Genomic DNA, 6,785 nt, shown 5'->3' with positions numbered 1-6,785 from the left:
GGGAATCTAAGTGTGGTGTGCACAATTACCATCCTTTACCTGTAGCCCTGGAGAGAGGAAAATGTATTTACTTATGGGACGTGATTGTGGTGTTGGTTACATCTGCCTTGGCCAATCCTCCTGCCTCGTTCTCGGGACTACAGGTGTGAACCATCCCACCCCCACTAATATTTTTTATTTTTTGATTTTTCAGTAGAGACATTTTTGCTATGTTGGCCAGGCTGGTCTTGACCTCCTGGCTCAAGTGATCCTCCGTCTCGGCCTTGGGAGTACAGGCATGCACCACCCTGCCCATGCTATTTTTTTGGGACATGGATGCAGCTGGAAACCATCATTCTTAGCAAACTGTCACAAGAAGAGAAAACCAAACACCGCATGTTCTCACTCATAGGTGGGAACTGAACAATGAGCTCACTTGGACTCGGGAAGGGGAACATCACACACTGGGGCCTATCATGGGGAGGGGGGAGGGGGAAGGGATTGCACTGGGGAGTTATACCTGATATAAATGATGAATTGATGGGTGCTGACGAGTTGATGGGTGCAGCACACCAACATGGCACATGTATACATATGTAACCTGCACGTTATGCACATGTACCCTAGAACTTAAAGTATAATTAAAAATAAATAAATAAATAAATAAATAAATGTTCAAAAAAAAAAAAAAAAAAAAAAAAAAAGAAACGTGTTTCGCTATGTTGACCAGGAAGGCATCAATCTCCTGGGCTGAAGGGATCCTCCTGCCTCAGCTTCGGGACTACAGGCTTGCACCACTCTACTCACGTTATTTTTTTTTTTTTTATTTTTACTTTTTAGTAGAAACCAGATTCACTATGTTGCTCAGGCTGGCCTCAACCTCCTGGGCTCAAGTGATGCTTCCACCGTGGCCTCAGGACTCCAGGTGTGCCATTTTGCCCTGATAATTTTTAATTTTTTAATGCTTTTATTTTTATTTTATTTTATTTAGGAGAGACAGGCTTTCTCTTTTTTTTTTTATGATTTTAACTTGTACTATTTAATAATGGGTCCCTATATCTTTGTGTATGTTTATTAGCCATACATGTATGTCTTCATTGCAATTGTCTATTCATATTTTTGATCTTTTATATAGACACTTAAAACAATTATTGTAGAAATAGTTTACAAATATATTACTAATATTAATCATTTATTATATATCAAAATCTTCTTAAGCTGATAAGCAACTTCAGCAAAGTCTCAGGATACAAAATTAATGTGCAAAAATCACAAGCATTCTTATACACCAGTAACAGACAAGCAGAGAGCCAAATCAGGAATGAACTTCCATTCACAATTGCTTCAAAGAGAATAAAATACCTAGGAATCCAACTTACAAGGGATGTAAAGGACCTCTTCAAGGAGAACTACAAACCACTGCTCAGTGAAATCAAAGAGGACACAAACAAATGGAAGAACATACCATGCTCATGGAGACAGGCTTTCTCTATGTTGGTCAGGCTGGTATCCACCTCCCGGGCTCAAGCAATCCTCCCACCTCAGCCTTGGAACTACAGGCCTGAGCCACTGGGCCCATGCTATTTTTGTTGTTGTTGTTGTTTTTGCTAGTAAAAATGGAGTTCGCTATGTTGGCCAGGCTGGCCTTGACCTCCTGGGCTCAAGTAATCCTCCTGTCTCAGCCTCGGGACTACAGGCTCACACCACCCTGACCCCAGTAATTTTCTCTTTTTTTTTGAGACGGAGTCTCGTTCCGTCGCCCAGGCTGGAGTGCGGTGGCGCATCTCGGCTCACTGCAAGCTCCGCCTCCCAGGTTCACGCCATTCTCCTGCCTCAGCCTCTCGAGTAACTGGGACTACAGGTGCCAGCCACCACGCCCGGCTAAATTTTTTGTATTTGTTTTAGTAAGGATGGGGTTTCACCGTGTTAGTCAGGATGGTCTCGATCTCCGTGAGCGTTGACAACGTGCTAGCCGCCCTCGCTCGCTTTCGGTACCTCCTCAGCCTCGGCGTCCGCTCTAGCTGTGCTTGAGCAACCCTTCAGCACTTGGATGCACTGTGGGAGCCCCTCTCTGGGCCCGCCGAGGCCGGAACTGGCTCCCTCTGCCTGTTGGGAGGTGTGGAGGGAGAGGCATGGGAGGGAACAGGGGCTGCGTGTGGTGCTCACGGGCCAGCGAGAGTTCTGGGTGGGCGCAGGCTGGATGGGCTCTGCACTCTGAGTGACCGGCCCTGGGCAGTGAAGGGCTTAGGACCCAGGCCAGCAGCTGCAGAGGGTCCACCGGGTCCCCCAGCACTGCCTGCCCACCTGAGCCGGCTCGAATTGTCACCGGGCCTTAGCCGCCTCCCCGCAGGGTAGGGCTCGGGACCGGCAAACCTCCATGCCCGAGCCCCGCCCCCAGTGGGCTCCCATGCTGCCTGAGCCTCCCCGACAGGCACCGCCCCCTACTCCACGGCACCCAGTCCCATCAACTGCCCAAGGGCTGAGGAGTGCAGGTGCCTGGAGCAGCACTGGTGGGCAGCTCCACTGGCGGCCCTGGCCCGGGATCCACTAGATGAAGCCAGCTTGGCTCCTGAGTCAGGTGGGGACTTGGAGAACTTTTATGTCTCGCTGAAGGTTTGCAAACGCACCAATCAGCACCCTGTGTCGAGCTCAAGGTTTGTAAACACACCAATCAGCACCCTGTGTCTAGCTCAAGGTTTGTAAACGTACCAATCGGTGCTCTGTGTCTAGCTAATCTAGTGGGGACTTGGAGAACTTTTCTGTCTAGCACTCTGTGTCTAGCTAAAGGATTGTAAACACACCAATCAGCACTCTGTGTCTAGCTAAAGGATTGTAAATGCACCCATCAGCACTCTGTGTCTAGTTAAAGGTTTGTAAAGGCACCAATTAGCACCCTGTCAAAATGGACCAATCAGCTTTCTGTAAAATGGACCAATCAGCAGGATGTGGGTGGGGTCAGATAAGAGAATAAAAGCAGGCTGGCGGAGGCAGCTATGGCAACCCACTGTGGTCCTTTTCCAAGCTGTGGAGTCCTTGTTCTTTTGCTCTTGGCAGTAAATGTTGCTGCTGTTCACTCTTTGGGTCCATGCCACCTTTATGAGCTGTAACACTTATTGCGAAGGTCTGCAGCTTCACTCCTGAAGCCAGTGAGACCGCGAACCCACCAGAAGGAAGAAACTCTGGACACATCTGAACATCTGAAGGAACAAACTCCGGACACACCATCTTTAAGAACTGTAACACTCACTGCGAGGGTCCAGGGCTTCATTCTTGAAGTCAGCAAGATCAAGAACCCACCAATTCCGGACACATACTGACCCTTGTGATCTGCCTGCTTCAGCCTCCCAAAGTGCTGGGATTACAGCTGTGAGCCACCGTGCCTGGCCAATATTCTTAGTGCTTCTAGTAGAGACCGTTTTGCTATGTTGTCCAGGCTGGTTACTGGTCTCGACCTTCTGGGCTCAAGTGATCCTCCTGCCGCAGCCTGGCACGCATGCACCACCCTGCCTTTTGTTATGTTTCCCAGGCTGGACTTGACCTCCTGGGCTCACTCAACGATTTGAACCCGGGAAGCAAAGATTGCATTGACCTGAGATCACACCACTGCACTCCAGCTTGGGCGAAAGAGCAAGACTGTTAAAAAAAAAAAAAAAAAAAAAAGGAAAGAAGGAAAAGAAAGAAGAAACGAAGAAAGAAAGAAAGACCAGCTGAATCTCCATAAGAACAGCAAGCTTTGTGGTGTATTAACTTACCGTCGTCCCATCTCATGCTCCCAGCTTGGTTCTGTTCATTGCTGAAGAAATACAAATAGGATTGGCCAGAACTGGTAGATGGCTGGCTGTTGATCGTGAAAATGTCAGACCTGATATAGCCTCCTTGGAAAGGCCCTTTCTGGGGGCTGATATTCTGTGTCGGTGGTGCTGTGGGACGATGACATAGTGCTGACCATTAAGCCAGGCAAACACGGGTCCACATATGGTGGCAATCCACTAGGCTGCCAAGTGGCCATCCCAGCCCTTGAGGTTTTAGAAGAAGAAAACCTTGCTGAAAATGCAGAAAAAAAATGGGTATTATCTTGAGAAATGAACCCATGAAGTCACTTTCTGGTGTAACTGCTGTAAGATGAAAATAATTATTTAATTTATTTATTTGAGTCAGAGGTTCACTCTGGTTGCCCAGGATGGAGTGTGATGGCGCGATCTTGGCTCACTGCAACCTTTGCCTTCTGGGTTCTAGCAATTCTTCTGCCTCAGCCTCCTGAGTAGCTGGGATTACAGGCACGTGCCTCTATGCCCGGCTAATTTTTGTATTTTTATTTTTATTTTTATTTTTTTATTTTATTTATTTTTTTTTTGAGACGGAGTCTTGCTCTGTTGCCCAGGCTGGAGTGCAGTGGCCGGATCTCAGCTCACCGCAACCTCCGTCTCCTGGGTTCACGCCATTCTCCTGCCTCAGCCTCCTGAGTGGCTGGGACCACAGGCGCCCACCACCTCGCCCGGCTAATTTTTTTTTTTGTATTTTTAGTAGAGACGGGGTTTCACCGTGTTAGCCAGGAGGGTCTCGATCTCCTGACCTCGTGATCCGCCCGTCTCGGCCTCCCAAAGTGCTGGGATTACAGGCTTGAGCCACCGCGCCCGGCCAATTTTTGTATTTTTAATAGAGACAGGGTTTTGCCATGTTGGCCAGGCTGATCTCGAACTCCTGACCTCAGGTAATCCACCCTCTTAGGCCCCTCAAACTGTTGGGATTACAGGCATGAGCCACTGTGCCCAGGAGGAAAACAATTATTAAATGCTGTTGTTATTAAAGAAACTAAAGATTGTGATGCTTGGAAGGTGTGTCTGTGACTTCGAGATAATAGACTTTGGGCCAAGCCAACCCATGGTGACATCATCAGGTTTCTCCTCCACTGGTGGTCAAGGAGGATGAGATTTGAGAGTCCAGTGAAATCATTAACAAGACCATCTTGTCGTTCTCAGTGTAGCAGCTGTTTTCAGTGGTCCGTTGGAGCCGTCTGGAGAGAGGTGATCTTGTAAAATCTACTCTTAATGAGGGCACATTCCACTTCTATGTGTCTTCAAAACGTTTGTTTTAGAATATATATATTTTTTCAGTTGATACATAATAGAAGAACATTTATGAACCTGCCGTTTGCTTTGTACTGTAAGTAAGAGAATGCAATGGCATCTATATTCAGTGAAAGTGTTTTGATGTGCATGTGTACTTTCTAAGGTGAAACACATATATGTTTACAGATAGCCTTTAAGTCACGTCCTTCAGTGTACTTTATATATGTTTTCATAATTTCCTTGCTGGTATAAATGTTTTGTATTTGAAAAAGTTATCTCTAGGGTATTACATAAAAAACTTCACCTTGTAAAGTCAAATCATTGTTATAACTGAATTTTAGGAAGGATGAATGGTTAAGCATATATAAAATACTAATATTAAGTAAATTTCATGTTGGCCAACACCAAGATATATTCTATGGATGTCATTATTTTCAGTTAAGAATTAGTGTTTAACATTCCTAAATTGAGTGCTTGATTATAATTTGTCAAAAATGTTTATTTTTAATATTTCTTTAAAGTTTACATAAAGCTTATATTTCAGAAAAAAAAAAAAGATACAGAACATGGCCGGGTGCAGTGGTTCATGCCTGTAATCTCAACACTTTGGGATACCGGGGTGGGCGGATCACTTGAGGTCAGGAGTTTGAGACCAGCCTGGCCAACATGGAGAAACCCCATCTCTACTAAAAATACAAAAATTAAGTGGTCGTTGTGGCATGCGCCTGTAATCACAGCTACATGGGAGGCTGAGACAGGAGAATCACTTGAACCCAAGAGGCAGAGGTTGCAGTGAGCGGAGATTGTGCCACTGCACTCCAGCCTAGGTGACAGAGTGAGAATCCCTCTTTGTGGGGGAAGGTACAGACCATTTCCATCACCACAATGCTATCCCTTGTGTTACTCATTTTTAGTAATATCCACTCTCCTGCCATTCACCATCTCTAATCCCTGACAATCACTAATTGACTTTTCATTTCTACAATTTTGTCTTTTCTACAATGCTGTACAAACGAAATCTTACGGTATATAACGTTTTAGGGGCTTATTTCACTCAGCATAATTCCGTGGAGATTCCTCCAAGATGTCGATATTTGTTTGTCAATAGTTCATTGTTGGTGTTGTTGTTGTTGAGACGGAGTCTCACTCAGTTGCCCAGGCTGGAGTACAGTGTCTAAGTTCACTGCAACTCGTTGCCTCCCGGATTCAAGCGATTTTCTTGCCTCAGCCTTCTGAGTAGCTGTGACTACAGGTGTGCACCACCACGCCTTGGAAATTTTTGTATTATTACTAGAGACAGAGTTTCAACATATTGGCAAGGCTGGTCTCGAACTCCTGACTTCGTGATTCACCGGCCTCGACTTCCCAAAGTGCTGGGATAACAGGGTGAGCCACTGCGCCTCGCCAATAGTTCATTTTTATTAGTGAGTAGTATTCTATGATATGGAGGTACCACAGTTTGACCATTCACTTATTTTAGGACATATTGATTATTTCCAGCTATTGGCTATTACAGGTAAAGCTGCTATGAACAGTTATGTACAAGTTTCTGGATGGGCATAAACTTTGATTTCTCTGATGTGTAATTATTGAATTGTGTGGTCATTGCATGTTTAGTTTTATCAGAAACTACCAAACTGCTTTCCAGAGTGGCTGTAAGATTTTACCTTCCCAGCAGCACTTAATGAGATGTCCAGTTTCTCTGCATCCTTGTCACCATTTGGTGTTGTCAGTACA

The 6,785-nt window shown here is 45.6% G+C and overlaps 1 pseudogene; it reads left to right on the top strand.

Moving 5' to 3' along the window:
• Positions 1-1,914: 1,914 nt before the first annotated feature.
• Positions 1,915-4,963, top strand: LOC111535304 (annotated as a pseudogene).
• Positions 4,964-6,785: the final 1,822 nt, after the last annotated feature.

Source organism: Piliocolobus tephrosceles, chromosome 12 (assembly GCF_002776525.5).
Source record: "Piliocolobus tephrosceles isolate RC106 chromosome 12, ASM277652v3, whole genome shotgun sequence".
NCBI lineage: Eukaryota > Metazoa > Chordata > Mammalia > Primates > Cercopithecidae > Piliocolobus > Piliocolobus tephrosceles.
The sequence above is the reverse complement of the archived record's forward strand: the minus strand, read 5'-3'. Positions and strand labels throughout refer to the sequence as shown.